This window comes from Erpetoichthys calabaricus, chromosome 3, assembly GCF_900747795.2.
Source record: "Erpetoichthys calabaricus chromosome 3, fErpCal1.3, whole genome shotgun sequence".
Taxonomy (NCBI): Eukaryota; Metazoa; Chordata; class Cladistia; order Polypteriformes; family Polypteridae; genus Erpetoichthys; species Erpetoichthys calabaricus.
The window spans coordinates 261,342,913-261,360,470 of NC_041396.2; the positions used below are offsets into that span (position 1 = coordinate 261,342,913).

Genomic DNA, 17,558 nt, shown 5'->3' on the forward strand with positions numbered 1-17,558 from the left:
AACCCAGGTCTCCTAATTGCGAGGCAGCAGCACTACCACTGCGCCACTGTGTCGCCCATAATGAAACATACTTTTATGAAAAGATTTTATAATTAAGACAATAAATTGACACAGTGATTAGCCCCGTTGCCTCACGGATCCAGCATTCTGGTTCTACATCTTCCATATAGTGTCACTGTGGAGTTTGCATGTTGCTGTTGTGTTTGTGTTGGCATTCTTTCTGATCTGAAAAGATAGGCATCTGTCTCCTCTAACTCTGAAATGGATAAGCTGACTGAAAAATAAATGGATGGATACTGTCAATATTCAAGATCAATAAAATGATTACCAAAGGGACACAACGATTATCAAAGCAATGAACATAATCAGACTGCAGTGTACCTCACTGGACTTGGCTGTTATCAACTATTTTCTTTCCATCCTAACATTTTAAAAAATGGCATTAATGACATATAGTAGGCTACTCCTTTAACAGCTGAGCATTTAAAAATCAAAATGTTGCAAAATCACATTTTGGGCTTTTTCTGAAATAATTAAAAAAAACATTTATTAATTCAAGCTGTTCAACTATGAGGCTAATAAGCATTACAATTATCTAAGAAGGTCTAAGAGGCTGCTGTATTAACTGGGAGCATGAGGTAGTGGATAAAGCACTATATATTTAATTGCATGACCATGGCTAAGCCACTTTACATGCTTGTGTTCCATCCTTAAAAATATAAAAATGTTTTACATAATTTGATTTTGTAAATCGATAAAGCATCAGCCGTATACAATAATAGTAAAATACACAACACTTAACCATAAATACAATAAGAATTTATATGAGGAGAGGAATCTCTGATGTTTTATGTATTATTAAAGTCCTCCTCGTTACTGGTGTTCTCGATTGCAAAGATAATACATTTAGAAATAAATTCTATATTATACTGTTTTTTTACAACAGGTATTTTAGCAATTTTGTAAAAAGTCTCCAAAATAACCGATAAGCGTTCCTGTTTATACAGACCGGCTCTCGGTATTTCTTGGACTTTGTCACTTTCCGTAGTCTGCTCTGTTTGTCACCCTATTGGCCTGAAAAGGGAGCGCAGCACACGATCGCGTTCTACCGCCATATGTAAACACTAACCTGTGGTCGGAAGTGTGCTGTTATCGAAAAGGTAAAAATAAGCCATTATACACCACACAGAAGGTTTTTGTACTCAATAACTAAGATTATGTTTCAGGAACAAGATTAGTTAAAAAAAAAGTTTCGTTTAATATTGTTATTATTTGAAGATGAAGTTAAAACGCCCAATATCTCAACAACGCCGCCTACCTGTGTAAAGTGTTGTTTGCTTTCATACTTGAAATATATATTTCTTAAACTAGACACGCTTTTCATTTCATTAGGTTAGACTTCCTGAGATACTAAATGCGCGACACAAAAACGAAATGTTAAGGCAAATCCAAGATTTTCAAACATCTGCAAATATTCACCCATTTATTGTTATTGCTTCACACAATTATCGTTCGTGTAATAAAAAGTGCAGCCCTACTCTGAACAGAAACTGGTCGAGTCAACTCTATTTTGGATAGAAAATAAGTGTAATAATTATATTTGCTGTAATCTATCGATAAGTTTCTTTTAGGTGTTGTCACATGTTATCTTTGTGCATTTAATAGTACCGCAACATCATCCTGAGCAAACTGCTAGAAGTAAACGTAGGCTATCCTAAGCCTGTACGAATTCGCAGGGTTACCAAATTATACACTTAAAACATTGTAATTATGAATTATTTTTATTTGCATTCATAAATACAATAAAATGTTTTTATTACGTCACATTTAATTACAAAACTGAAATGAAAAGTAATTTTTGCATGTAAACAATGTCCTTCTAAATCAATTTAACATTAAAATATCTAGTCATATTTTTTAAACATATATGTAAAGAAAATACATGTTCATTGACATTTGACACTTTCTTGTTTTTATGATAGAATTTAATTTGGTGGCCCCTTGTTTGTACAGTTTTTCTGGTGTGTCTGTGTAAATCATTTACCTGTAGTCTGCCATCATACTGAAGTCCCTGGTACCGTACTTCCTTGTACTTGATGCCCTGATGGTGATGGAATCTTTCATCTTTCTCTTCACTCACCAAGATATTCAGGGAAAAGTTCTAAATTTGAATCCAAAAAGTGAACTTTGAGACTCATGTTGCAACAGTGTTCCATAAACTTAACCAATATATTTTTCACAATTTCTTTATAGTTTGGATTTTTATTGTTTCCTAAAAACATCTTTGAATGATACTCGGGCCTCTTGGTCCAGGTTGCTAATCACACCATAAGATTTTTGTTCAGATTCAGTTTTCTAATATCAGGTTTAGCAAAAATGCCCTCTTTCAATTTCAACTCAGACAAACCTGGAAACCTTCGCTACAAGTAGATACAGGCTCCATCTTTTAATAGAGCTTTGACAAACTGCCTTCATTAAATCAAATCTAATATAAAGCAGTGGCAGCAGCACTTCATCTGAAACCATCAAGCTACTGTAGGTCTGATGATGTTTTTAGCACCAAGCTGCACCTTTTTTCTAATTGGCCATTATTTTCAGAACCAGATATAAATTCTAGGTTGTACTGTTCCACTCACAGAGAAAACATGGGAATTGTGTATGCCGTGACTCCTGACCCAGTAAAATACACAGAACTTTCAGCTGTATTTTAACCTTAGTGAATAAAATGGTGGTTTTGCTTGAAACATAGATTTTAATATGAGAAAATATGAAATTCAAGCAAATTATAATTCAAAATAAATATTGGTATGTAATTACTTAGAGTGCAATAGAAAAAATAAAATTGACAGGCTCAAAATGTTTTGTAAAAAAATGTTATGTGATGGAGAAAAATTGATTTAATTCAGCACCCAAAAAGATATTTAAGAAAAAATCATACGAAGTACTCGGAGCATTTTTTCAATGTATACCTGTTTTATGTTTGTGCCCTCTTGCAGGGCTGATCAGCTGCAGGTTGCAGGTTTAACTTCAAAACTGTTGAAAGCAGAAGCTTAAAATAAAAATTAAGGTTAAAAAAATGAACTTATTTTGAATAGATACTTCTGCAATGTTTTATAATGTAATAGAATGATAATGCCGAGTGCACATTTAAATTTATCATTGACTAATTATAGAAAAAGGTTTACTCACGTTGATTTAGCTTGTGCTATGGCTGATTAAAATAGATGTCTATTCTTTTGTTTAAAATTTTATTTGTTGTATAGATTAATCTGTATGAAATATCACCATATTTGTTGAGGTTGATATTCCAGAGATATCCATGCTTCGTTTATTGTTTTATCTATGCATTTTTTAATGTAGCTACTCAGTTTGGTTCTTCTGGGAGAATATGAGGCCCATTTCAGCAGCAGTAGTAGCAAGATTGTCATCATCCCTATTGGTGATGTTACTGGCAGTTTGGGCAATGTTACAGCACTTATTTAGACTGGTGATTCTGAAACTCAGAGCTGGGAACCCAATGTGGCAGCAGGTTTTTGTTCCAACCAAAATTGGACTTCTGTCCTAATTAATCAGGTTTCTATTTCCCAATTTGTTTTTGAATCAATGCAGCAATTATGAAACTAAGTTTGCTATTTTTTATTAGAATGTACAGTGCCTTTTTATATTTTACATGGGAATAATTTTCATTGTTGTTATTTTTTTCATTGTTTTTACTTAATTTTTAAGATTTTCATCATTGTGCTAGGCATTGTGCTTTTGCAGGTGTTAATACATTATTTAGTAATGACCATGTTAGTTGGTTGGATGCTGAAGTAGTTGCAGCTTTCAGCATTCTGTGTCGTTTGCCTGGGTGTCCCCTCTGCTCATTATTAATTATTAAGGTATAATTGGGGGAGCAGACTTCATAGAAAGTGGTATATTAATAGGAATAGAACAGTTAAACAGTTACAAATTTAAATATATAATATCTACAAATATTTCTAATTGTTTTACACATGTAAAACACTGGTATGGTTTTCTAAATTATGAATAAGAGAAGAGAAAAAAGACAATAAATCAGAAGTCGGAATGACTCACTATGAAATTGGTTGGAACAAAATCCTACTGTCATGTGGGGTCCTCAGCACTGAGTATGAGAATTGCTAGTTTAGACTTTCTCAAGATACCTACATTAATTTGTGGAGAGTAAACCTTACAAAGAAGGCACCTAAGCCTGGTATTCCTTAAGTGTTGCAAGTTTTAAATATCGACATCCAAGACAAAATGCTCTTGTTTATCAGTTCCTTCATTAAGTACATGTCTCATTATGGAGTTTTTAGTTAAAGTTAAAAGCATAGTTGACCAGCGGTCAGGCAGGTGGGGAAATCAAAATTATTTACACATACCACATGTTATGATTTTCATTTAAAGCAATAATTAATATCAGACTTTTTCATATGAAAGAATTATTAATTTTAATATATATTTAATAATAGATAGATAGATACAACTTTATTTGTCCCTAGGGAAAATTTGGCTAATTACAGAATCTTGTTTTTAAATAAACAAATACATAAATAAATGGATAAATACATATACATTATATACACGCACACACTATGGTCTGGACACACATCAGAATGGCTAAAAAGAAAGTAGATATAAAAAGAAAAAAATAACTTCTGATTTGGCAGTCCCAGTCCTAGTGATGCACAATGCAGACCTATTGCTGTTGGTTTATTGCTCCGGTTGAGTGAACGCTGGCGTGACTGGTTGCCACTGCTCGCCGGTAACTTTTTAACTTTTCATCTTTTTTAACTTTTTTTACGATTAACTTACAATCTAATGGACTAAGCAACTGTTTTCATTTCATTTTGGCCAGGTTTATTTGTTGAGTTTTATTTTTCAGTCATTTAAAGCTAGACTGATTTCTACCTTGACTGGTGATTTGGCTGTGTATGGACTATTTTTCAGCCTATCCCCGCTTTGAAACTTACCTGGCTTTGTTCTCCGGACATCTGAGTTGTCTGCGTCTTCGATTAACATGTGGACCGGTAGGATATTTATTTGGTTCGGGTTTGTTTGGTCCCTCCTGTAGCTCGCTATCCTACCTGTGACAGGCCTGCTTCAGTAAGCTGCCGAGCTCCTCCTACTGCGCTTCCACCTGTCCGAGCCTCCACTGACTGGGCTGTATCTCCAACTGGACATTGTATTCCTCCCCCGCCGGAGTATCCAAGCTGACAGTTCGAAAATAATAAACTTTATCTGGTCCAGTTCTCGACATCCTCCAATTAATTTAGGCAGAGACGTTGACCCGGTCAGCTAACACCGTTGCTAAATGCGATAAGGCCGTTGTCAACTTCGGTCTGTTGAACATCTGGTCACTTATGAGCAAGGGGCTTCTCATCCACGATCTCCTCACTGATCGTAAGTTTGACTTTTTCTGTCTAACCGAGATGTGGCAACAACCTCATGACTTTTTCCAACTTAACGAATCCACTCCCCCGGGGTTTGTTTACATCTCTCAACCCTGTGGCTCTGGCCGGGGAGGAGGTCTCGCGTTAATGTATCGTGAGAAGTGGAAAGTCCTGCCATTGTCTGTTCCTGCCTTCAGTTCTTTTGAATCTCTTGTGTGTCAATTAACTGGACGTATTCCTACTATTTTTGCAACTGTTTACCGGTCCCCTAAATCAAATAATGACTTTCTGAACGACTTTGCTGTTTTTTTTACACACTTATCTACTGTTTCATCAAACATAATACTTCTGGGGGATTTCAATATACATATGGATAATATCAATGTACCTACTACTAGAGACTTTACATGCTGCCTTGAGAGTTTAGGATTCCAGCAGCATACTGATGTTCCCACTCATTCCAAATTACATACAGTATCTTGGACTTGATTTGCTGTTCTGGAGTTATTCTGCTTGATTGTACTACAGATGAACTCCCCATAAATGATCATTTTCTTATTTCATTCAATTTTAAACTTGCACTTTCCAATACTAAGCTTTCCCGTCTCATGTCTTTCCGTAATATTAAGAATATTAACTTAGACTGTCTTTCCTCTAGTGTTGATTCCCTTATGGACATTCATAATTTTTCTACTCCTGAAAAACTGGTCTCACAGTATAATAGTGGACTTAATGGTATCCTTAACTCTGTTGCTCCATTAAAAACTAGGTCTGTTTCTTTCTCCTGTTCTGCTCCCTGGTTCACGCTTGAACTTCGGCTTTTGAAAGCCAAAGGCCGGCAACTTGAATGGTTGTATAAAAAAAACTGGGCTCTCAAAGAGATGTACAAAAACGATATACTTTATTACAAGGACTGTATTGCCCAGGCTAAATCTAACTATTATACTCACATTATCTCTTCCAATGAAGGCAACACCAAGTTGTTTTCACTGCTTAATAATATCACACAACCCCCGGATTCTTTACCTTCTCACCTTTACTCAACTGATTTTTGCAATTCCCTTATGTCCTTTTTTAATGAAAAATCCAGAAGATCCATCAGTCTCTCGGCACGGATTTCTCCAGTACTTCATTTGAATTTCACCCACCAACTCACTCACTTTCCTCTTTTCAGCTTCCTACTTTCTTAGAAATCTCAGATCTTGTCTGTAAGTCTAAGCCATCCACCTGTCAACTGGACCCTCTCCCTACAGTTCTGGTTAAAGCCTGCCTTCCCTCTCTGGTCCCTCTTATTTCTGCTATAATCCACTCTTCTCTCAGTAATGGTACTGTTTCTTCATCTTTTTAAAACTGCTGCAATAACCCCAATACTGAAAAAACCTGGGGCCTCCTGTATAAACGGTGCGTACGCACAGAAATGTTGCGTACGAACGTTTCCACACTCAAACTGCGATGTATAAAACCTAAACTTGGCGTAAAGCCACGCACATTTCCACGGTACCTCATACCCTGGCGTATGCAATTTCTCCGCTCGGTTTTGCAGACTGGCGGCACCCAGCGTCAAAGCAGTGCTACTGTTCCTGTGTGGTCACCCTTTCTTTCTTAGATCCACATTCCTGATGCGGCTTTATAAATACACTGCATATTGTTTATTAGTGTAATGCATCTGATTGTAATTAACCTGCAGCAATATAATGCTCCAGGGAATAGCCATAGTATTCCAAATACCATAACTGCTTTAGCGTTGTTACTCTCAATGCATCTTCTTCTTCTTTCAGCTGCTCCCGTTAAGGGTTGCCACAGCAGATCATCTTTTTCCATGTTACTCTCACTGCACCACTCGGAGTATTTATATCACTATATCTGAGTGGGGAATCACAGCAGCAGCTAATTGGAAAGAGAATTATCAGTATACAGCTTGAAGCAGACGCTGCCTGAGCCACGGCAAAACGTTTTAAAGACTTTCCTGTACAGACTTCGCGGTTTAGAAAACGTTTCATCTCAAGAACTATAAACGCACTCAATCAGTTCATCAAGTGCTCCTTGTAGAACTGTTTGTACTTATAAGTACAATTACCTCACTGTAAACTTGCACTACAGTTATAATATTGCACAACCTGCGCCACTTTATAAAGCGCGTATTTACATATGATGATGATATCATTTTTAAGATGAAATGCAGCAAAATATGTTGATTATATTATACAGACGGATAGAAGGATAGACACTGGACACTGGAAGGATAGACGGATAGAATAATTAAACATGTACTACGAAGATATTTCAGTGTTCCTTAAAAGTTTTGAAGAATCGGCGTTCTAAGCTTACAAATGGCTTCACGTCTATTACAGAGCTGATTGTGTGGCGATTGGGTATTTGGAGAAAGAAAAGTAAGGACAGGAATTGGAGGTTAGTACGTTTGAAAGAGACAGTACTACTGTAATAAATTATTACATCGAAGGTCGCGCATGGCGCAGCAAGCCTCTTGCGTGAGATATGAACAATCACTGCGCCACCGTGTTCCCATGTTTAATAACATGCTTTAACTCCTATCAGCATGAAAAAGATATCATGTATACATCTCAGTATTTTAATTATTCAGAGAGCTGTAATATCACAAATGTAATGGATTATGTATCCTGTCGGAGAAAGAGAAAGCCCGTTTAAGAAGCAGGTAGTGATTCACACACATAGAGCACATAGAAGATCAAATACAGAACAAAGCATTTAACGTGCTACTTTAGTTACAATGGGATTTGAGAAGCTAGTAAATTAAATAATTTTAAGATGAAGTTTATGATGTTCTACTTTAATGGCAAATAAACTAAAGTGATTAAAGTGGAAATTTCGAGATTAAAGTTGACATTTCGTGCTTTTTTCCCCACTGTGTGCCTATTTTTTTTGTCTGTGCCCTAATAAGCTTTCATATGATACTCAAGAGGGTGGGCTACGACTCGCCTTTTAACGGCGACTTTGATATGTGACTTGTTTTTTATTTTGGGCACTGTGCGACTTTGTGAAGTTGAGCTTTCGAGTTTCTCCAACACTCTGTCACTCGATCAACTTCCTTTTGTTGATTATACCACTGTGTAAACCAACAAATAGCACGTTTTTCCTTTGCCTCCACTTGGTATTCGCTGAAATTCTTATATTTTCCCCCGTGCTTTTCCCATTGTCTTTTCACAGAAGGTTATTTATATTGATTTGCATATTCAAAGAGACGTAATTCTGGGAGGAGTTGGGGCGGGACAGAAGGCGCATGCACGTGCGTTACTTTTCACGCTGATCGGGATTTATGTAGCGGAAGAATGTGGAAGTTTGCGTCCGTACAGATTCCTGCATCTGGATTTTTCTGTGCATACGCACATTCCCGCGTTTGTGCTTACGCCATGTTATAGTGTGAGTTCTACGCACGGCGTTATACATGAGGCCCTTGGTGCCGATCCGACTAATTTCAGTAATTTTCGTCCTATTTCTAATCTATCCTTCATTTCCAAAATTCTTGAAAAAATAGTGGCTGTTCAATTTCATTCTCATTTATCTCAAAATAATTTTTATGAACAGCTCCAGTCTGGTTTTCGTCCCCTCCACAGTACAGAAACGGCACTTATAAAAATTACTAATGACCTCCTTATGGCAGCTGATTCTGGTTTAATTACTATTCTCATTCTCCTTGATCTGAGTACAGCCTTTGACACTATTTGTCACACTGCTCTTCTCAATAGATTATCTTCGACTGGCATTACCCACATTCCACTAGATTGGTTCAGATCCTACCTCTCAGGCCGCACTCAGTTTGTTCAGCTTAAAACTTTCACATCCCAGCCAACCGCTGTTACTTCAGGTGTGCCCCAGGGCTCTGTCGTGGGGCCCCTCCTTTTCATTATTTACCTCATTCCCCTTTACAATATCTTTCGTAAATATAACATTAGCTTCCACCGTTATGCTGATAACACCTAGCTCTATCTCACTAGCAAACCTACTGTTTCCTCTCCACCCTCCTCACTTATTGATTGCATAGCAGAAATCAAATTCTGGCTTTCTTCAAATTTTCTTAAATTAAATAGTGACAAAACTGAGGTTCTCCTCATTGGTACAAAATCAACATTATCCAAAACTGATAATTTTTCATTTGTTATTGATAATTCCTCTATCTCCCCTTCCCCACAGGTTAAGCATCTGGGTGTCATCCTTGAAAGTACTTTATTCTTTCAGTCCAACATCAATAACATCTCCCGGTCTGCATATTTCCACTTGCGTAACATTAATTGTATTCGCCCCTCACTCCCCACACCACTGCTATCCTTGTTTATAGCCTTGTCACTTCTCGTCTGGATTATTGTAATTCCCTTTTCTTTGGTCTTTCTTGCAAATCTCTTTATAAGCTTCAACTGGTCCAGAATTCAGCTGCCCGCATCATTCCTAGAACCCATCTATTCACCATATCACTCCCATTTTGCAGCAGCTTCATTGGCTTCCAGTTAAGTTCCGCATTCAATTCAAAATTCTTCTGTTAACTTTTAAGGCTATCCACAACCTCGCCCCTCCATATCTGTCTGACCTCCTGCATGTTGTCATTCCCTCCCGTACCCTTAGAACCTCTTCCTCCATCCACTTGACTATCCCCCTTGTCTGTCTTACCATTATGGGGAGCAGAGCATTCAGTTGCTCTGCTACCCAGCTCTGGAACTCACTACCATCAGAGCTTAGAAATATTGAGTCATTTTTACTTTTCAAAATCTAAACTTAAAACTTATTTGTTTAAGCGTTTTCTCTTTAATTACAATTGCTCTGTCTGATTTTAATTTTTGTATTTAAGTTTTGTTTATAATCTGTGTTTTATCTATTGTTCGGTGTCCTTGAGTGCGCCTACAAATAAATAAAATGTATTATTATTATTATTAAAGGATCCCTTGTCACTTTTCTAGACACACTTCTACTGAATGATTTGTTGCCTGAAAGTACACAGAGTTATGTGTCTGAGAGTGGATGTTCAGCATTGTTCATAATGGCACTCACTTTTGTTTTAATTCTTTTAATTCTTTCCTTTGCTATTACCTCCGGGGGGTCCAGAGTGTATCCCATAACTGAGTCTGTTCTTTTATTTAGCGTGTTAATTCAGTGGGCCTCTCTTGAAGTATTGTTACCAGCCCAGCACAACACAGAAAATTGCACTGGCCATTACAAAGTTAAAAATGTGGGTTAAAATATTTAGGGGCTACTTTTCCATTTATATATGATGTACAAAACACTATCAATGAGACCATTAATAGTCTGTTTTCACAAAAAGTTATCCCTTTAAACTTTAATTCAGACAGAACAGGCTTGTTCTGAATACTGATAAATACTGTCCAGCCATCCATTTTTTGCCTTATATTCAGGTCTGGGTCTGAGTCTTGGGAGGAAGTGGTCTAGGTAGTGATGCTCACACAGTCCCTTTTCAGCTTCCTCCAGGGTATACCGAGGCATTCCCAGGCCAGCTAAAAAATATAATCTCTTCAGCGTGTCCGGGGTCTGTGCTGAGTTCTTTTTCCTGTTGGACATGCCTGAAACACCGTCCAAGGGAGGCATCCAGGAGGCATCCTAGTCAGATGCTTAAACCATCTCAACTGTCTCCTTTTGATTTGGAGGAGCATCCTATCTCAAAGGCTGACCCCAAGACGTTCTGCAAAGGAAACTCATTTCTGCTGCTTATATATGTGATCTGGTTCTTTTGGTAACTACCCACAGCTGTTTTCTGGGTTTCACATGTACATTTATTTGTGCTTTTTTTTATACATTTTTTATTATGGTAATGGCCACAGTGAGAACAAACACAAACATAAAAAAAAAAACAAATCCTGGTGGCACTTTGCAGCTGTTATTTAAATATTAGAGCCGTCAAAATTTCAACCAGCTACACCCTATAAACAGGAAGCATTGGCACCACCATCTTGTTTTCACTGTAGAATTATGGTTTGTGAGCAAGTCTTAAACCGCTCAGCCTGTTGTGCATGAGAGCACTTATCCCTGTCACTCAACTGTCCTGTACCCTCATAAAAAGTGCTTTTCCCAGGGTTCCATTCCTCACAGCCAGCCTTGCAGCAAGACACGTCACAGACATTTTGCACAGGAAACCAGCTGAGTGCTACAAAAAAGACCCATGTAATAATGCCATAAGCACTTCATGTATTGTAGAAATACCACCAATATAAAGAAGTGGCAAAGCATGGTGCCATTGCATGTGACTCTTAAGGATTTACACTTATTTATGTGGCTACTTTTATAGTTTGCTGTCCTGACAAGGATCAGTAGGAATATGGGTCAGTAAGGAAATCTACAACAGGGTGAGAATAGCGAATGAAGTAGAAGAGCAGGGATGTTGATGGTGGACTTTTTTTATTATTTTGGAGGTGTCATACGGGCAGCGGCAGGGTACCATTTGTACTGTGTCATTTAGAATAAAAAAAAAAGCAGTCAACACTTGTGGACTTACCTGGAAATGCACTCCTGTGTGGCCTACAGGATCCTCACAGTATCAAGTCATGGTCTGCATAATCTCTTTACCTTTTTACTCCTTTACTGATGCAGCAATATTTTAATCAAGGCAACCTGAATATTTTTAATTACACCTTATTGTTTTAGGTATTATATGTCAAACTAGCCACCACATAAGATGGAGACTAATTGAGGGATAATATGCAAGAGAAGCATTTAGAAAAACTGCTCAGAGTGTACCTGTAGATTAAAGTGCATGAAAGTGGAACAGAAAAAAAAAAGTTTGATGGGGTCTGGCTGTAAATTTTGCTAATGAAGTAAGAAGGTACCTATTAAAATTGTGAAAAGGCTGATCATGGATGTGAGTTGCCAGACCAAATCAGTATAATACTGCATTTTTGCATAGTGTGTCTAGAGTAACCTGATGCCAAAATTAGTCCATGACATATGGTCGAAGATTTGATGACACAACTATGAAATCGATTGACCTTTGGGCTCCTTCAAGCAAGTTTTTTTTCAACTTGCTCTGGGGTTACCTGTAATACTGAGCTTTTTGTGTTCAAATTGTAATTTTTGCACTCTGTGTCAGTTGTTAAATTTGTTCTTTCCTTTTAATTATGTAAGTGTATTATATGTGTTTTGACTATTTTGAAAGTCACTTAGGATGAAGAGCTTCCTAAATAATATCGATAAACCATTCAGGAATAACTACAATACAATTCATTCAGTTGTGTTATTTGTGAAATAAATAGAGGCTCACTGTGCCCTATTTATATGAATGAGAGACTAGAAGTGACATTGAGTGTTATAGTTTCAGGCTGCATTCAGAAAACTATTATTAACTGAGTTTAAAACATTTCAGTACATTAGAACATTAGAATCCCACCTCACTAATCCTTTCCACTTAATATCCCCAAATTAACATCAGGTCATGTAAAATAACACCAAGTCAAGTGTAATCAGAAGCATTTTCATCAGAGTTGTTTCTGTGCAAAATTTCCAGTGCATACAAGTGGCAGAATGTAGTAGTAGAGTGATGTACCATGTTAGTCATTTATGGATGCAATGAGAAGAGAAGCAAAATGACACCTTTTATTGCTTCAGTAGATTACAATATGCAAGCTTTTAAGGCAGCTCAGGCCCCTTCTTGAAGCAAAATGTAATAAAGAAACTGGAGTTACTTGTACTTATATACACACTAGGAACAAAACATGATTCTAAAACCATTTTGTAAGAGATCTTTAGTGTCCCAATATTAACAGACCTATCCTACCTAAAGTCGTTGTCACATTATGTGACTTTCTGTCATGTGGGTATGTCAGTCCCTTATCTTGTTGCTGAACCATGTCAAATTACACAACTGAAAATCACAACTCGTGTCACATTTACTGAACAAGTACCGATCTTCCACCATAGTTGTGCTTGTCTCTTTTTCTGACAGCCAACAGCATGTTGCCTGATGGAGCAGCTCTATGTGAAGGGTTAACAGCTGCAGTGAATTCAGCAGCAATCTCTGCCCTTTAAGTCTTTTTTCCATTCTGTGGTATGTACAATATAAGGCAAGAGACAGACAAGCTGTTCTTTTGTTTGTGAGGTTCAAAACATGCTTGTTCCTTATTTCTCAAATTTTATGTATTGTATTTCCAGATGAGCATTCATTGGTTCATTTGGTTATCAACTCTCCAGTGTACACAGCCTGTCCTTCCTACTGTTTGATTTAATAGTAACCAGTCACAGACTAGATGGTCTCAGTCATTCATTATGTCACATTAGACGATCAGCCCATACTAAATACAAGCTGAAAGATGTATTTCCAGAACCTCCCCTCCTGGCAAATAGACAACCACCCAACCTGCAGCAATTAATTGTCCTAAGTTTCCTGAGTGAACCAGCAGAAAATGGTACATCTCCTTGTTTACAGAAAATATGTGAAGAATGTGGTCACATATACTGTACACTACAGATTTGGTAATTATACCATACTGCCAACAAGAACATCGGATAAAGGGATAATTTTCCTTTAGATTGTCTAATTTGGTCTACACAGTTCTATGTATGAAATGCCCCAACATTGGACTGTACGTGGGATGAACTGGACAAACACTGCACCAAAGAATGAATTTACACAGGTCTTACATTAAACATGGCAATAAAGATTTTCCTGTGGCAGCTCACTTCAGCACCAATTAACACTGCTAGAATGATTTTAAAGTCACAGTGCTTATGGCCAGCTTCAAGACGCAACAGGAGAACAATGGGAAGCTAAACTCATGCTAAAGTTTAACACATAATATGGTTTGGGTAGAGACAAGAGTTTTATGACCAGGTATGAAGACTGTTTACATTATCCTGACTGACCCAGGAGATTTGATTTCAGATTGGCATTGTAAGGAGGACTCATCAAGAATTGTAAAAAGCTTGTTGGACAATTGTCTAATCAGATGTTGATTATGCTTTGTTGTCCTGTCTTGCTAAATAAGTCTTAGGTTAGAGAGGTCTGTTAATATTTGACACTAAGAATGTCTCTCATAAGGGTTTTAGAATCATTTTTCTTTCCCAGTGTCTATATCGGGGTGGGCAGTGTCAGTCCTGGAGGGCTGCAGTGGCTGTAGGTTTTCATTCCACCCCAGTTGTTTAACCAATCCTTCCCAATCTCAGACCATATTTAATTTTATGGCTTGTCAGTCTGTGATGCTAGGTTCTTGTACTGTAGATTTTTTCCTTTCCAAGGATATCATCCAAATGATTTGAAGCCTAAAACGGGTAATTTTCAGTCTGTCATATTTTTCTATCAAGTGTTTTATTAAACCAAATAGTGCATGATGAATCCAGACAGGTGTAAATGGAAACAAGTTGGATGGAGAACTGCTGCCTCATTTGTTATTTGCATTTTGTTGCTGATAACAAGCCATTTAAACAGTAAATGCAGCTGTTTTAAGACTGAAATAAGCAACTAAGGGCGGGGAACCTTAATCAGTGTGACCACTATAATGAAGCATCAAAATGTCACAGCAATAATTGAGTTCTCATTAAGAAACTGGGTTGGAACAAAAACCTGCAGCCACTGTGGACCTCCAGGACCGACATTGCCCACCCTTGATGTATATAAATACAGGTAAGTCTATTTTCTGCATTACATCTTGCCTGAAGACGGAACCTGAGCTTCCTTGAAATCTTGCATATTGTAATCTGCTTAGCTAGCCAATAAAAGGTGTCATTTTGCTTCAACTCTCATTGCAAGAGGCAGAATAAAATACGTAGTGTAAATCCAAAATATTTATAAATAAGCCTTTCAATACCATCATACTTACAAACTGGCATTTGGGGAGCCACACACACACTACTCCATCTTAAAGAAAGCCTTCATGGAGCATCATACATTTGAATAGATGACTGTCTGTTTCATTAATAAAAGCCTTTCACTGTAAGATAAAAGTTTTTATAGCTACTTACGCATAGCATCATATCTCTATACAGTAATCCCTCCTCCATCGCGGGGGTTGCGTTCCAGAGCCACCCGCGAAATAAGAAAATCTGCGAAGTAGAAACCATATGTTTATATGGTTATTTTTATATTGTCATGCTTGGGTCACAGATTTGCGCAGAAACACAGGAGGTTGTAGGGAGACAGGAACGTTATTCAAACACTGCAAGCAAACATTTGTCTCTTTTTCAAAAGTTTAAACTGTGCTCCATGACAAGACAGAGATGACAGTTCCGTCTCACAATTAAAAGAATGCAAACATATCTTCCTCTTCAAAGGAGTGCCCGTCAGGAGCACAGACTGTCAAAGACAAAGCAAACAAATCAATAGGGCTGTTTGGCTTTTAAGTATGCGAAGCACCGCCGGTACAAAGCTGTTGAAGGCGGCAGCTCACACACCCTCCGTCAGGAGCAGAGAAAGAGAGAGAGAGAGAGAGACAGAGTTTGTTTTTCAGTCAAAAATCAATACGTGCCCTTTGAGCTTTTAAGTATGCGAAGCACCGTGCAGCATATCGCTTCAGGAAGCAGCTGCACAGAAGGTAGCACCGTGAAGATAATCTTTCAGCATTTTCAGACGAGTGTCCGTATCGTCTAGGTGTGTGAACAGCCCCCCTGCTCACACCCCCTACTTCAGGATCAGAGAAAGTCAGCGCAAGAGAGAGATAGAGAAAAGTAAGTTGGGTAGCTTCTCAGCCATCTGCCAATAGCGTCCCTTGTATGAAATCAACTGGGCAACCCAACTGAGGAAGCATGTACCAGAAATTAAAAGACCCATTGTCCTCAGAAATCCGCGAACCAGCAAAAAATCCGCGATATATATTTAAATATGCTTACATATAAAATCCGCGATAGAGTGAAGCTGCGAAAGGCGAAGCGCGATATAGCGAGGGATCACTGTACATATAAAATCCAATATCTATCTGTATGTCTGTCCACTTTTCATGAGAAAACTACTTAACGTTTTTTTTCTGTAATTTGCTAGAACATTCCGGTTGATTTTGTGAGCTTCTGTCATCACACTAAGCATCATAGTTTGCTTGCAGGAGTGATAGATTCACGCTAATCCAAGGCACAGGCTGCGGGCCAAGGGGAGGGGGAAGCGTGACATCAGGAGTGGGGAGCTGGGCAAGGCCTTCCTCACAGTCCTGTTTCCTGTTACTACACGGGCAGAGCCGTGGGGGACGGCTGGTACATCATGTAATTCCTTTCATTATCCGTCTATAGTGAAGGGAGACTTGTATACTCATATTTGCTTACTAGCTGTGCAACCTGTCTAAGATGTGTTGTAATCTAGTCAATGTAGACCTCAGCATTAATGTTTACAGTGCACCATGCAATGCATTTGTCTATGTTGTATGCCATTTGGTATGGGATTTGTTAAAGAAGTGTTATTGTTTGTGATGGGCCATCATTTTGAATGGCAAATGCAATGCTTTTTATTACTAAAAATGTTTGTGATGTTCCAGCTTTTGGTATGACAAATGCAACACTTATTACTAAAAATGTTTGTGATGTTCCAGCTTTTGGTATGATTAATGCAACACTTATTATTACTAAAAATATTTGTGATGCCCTAGTAGCTGTGACATTTGTCTTTTTAAAGTCTGGTTTATGCTTCACGTGTTGGATTATTGTCACAGGGCAGTCGATATCCTTTTTATATTTTATAGGCATAATGGGCATGCTTTTTTTGAAACTGATTTTATTAAAAGCAAGTAACATTCGATATAAATCAAGTCAAACTTAAGACTACAACGATTACAACATTTTCAGGTTGATCTTGCCCTAAGAACATTTTGGACAATTTTAAACGAGCTATATGTGCTTGATAAAAGATTTTTGTTCGCAGGACGCAAAGACATTATCTGTATTCAAATCTCTAAATGATTTAATCCTGTATGTTTTCGAAACATTAACAACTGTGCACGTTTGAGAGGGTGGGAAAAAATGGTTATTGTGTAGGGGTAAAGTCAAGTCAAGTTGAGGAGCATGCACTGGTACAGTGCATTGCCGCACCCACTACATGACAAAACTGCTCGGGATCCCGGTTGGAAACCCCCCAGGCAGACACGTGGTCCAGTCCCACCCTCCGGAAATGACCCTCTATCTGCCGCAGCCAGGTGTTACGTTGGCAACCCCTTGGCCTGGTCTAGCCACTCGGGTCCACAACAGTAAGGATCCTTCGAGCTGGATCACCCTCTG

General features: G+C 38.0%; 1 protein-coding gene across 2 annotated transcripts in view; it reads left to right on the plus strand.

The window, feature by feature from the left end:
• Positions 1-1,048: 1,048 nt before the first annotated feature.
• The window catches only part of LOC114648870 (protein INCA1-like), an 88,056-nt gene continuing 71,546 nt past the window's right edge, over positions 1,049-17,558 (plus strand). For both annotated transcript variants that reach the window (XM_051924091.1, XM_028798154.2), the window contains exon 1: positions 1,049-1,160. The gene's annotated coding sequence lies outside the window, so the exon portion shown is untranslated. The remainder of the gene's footprint in view (positions 1,161-17,558) is intronic.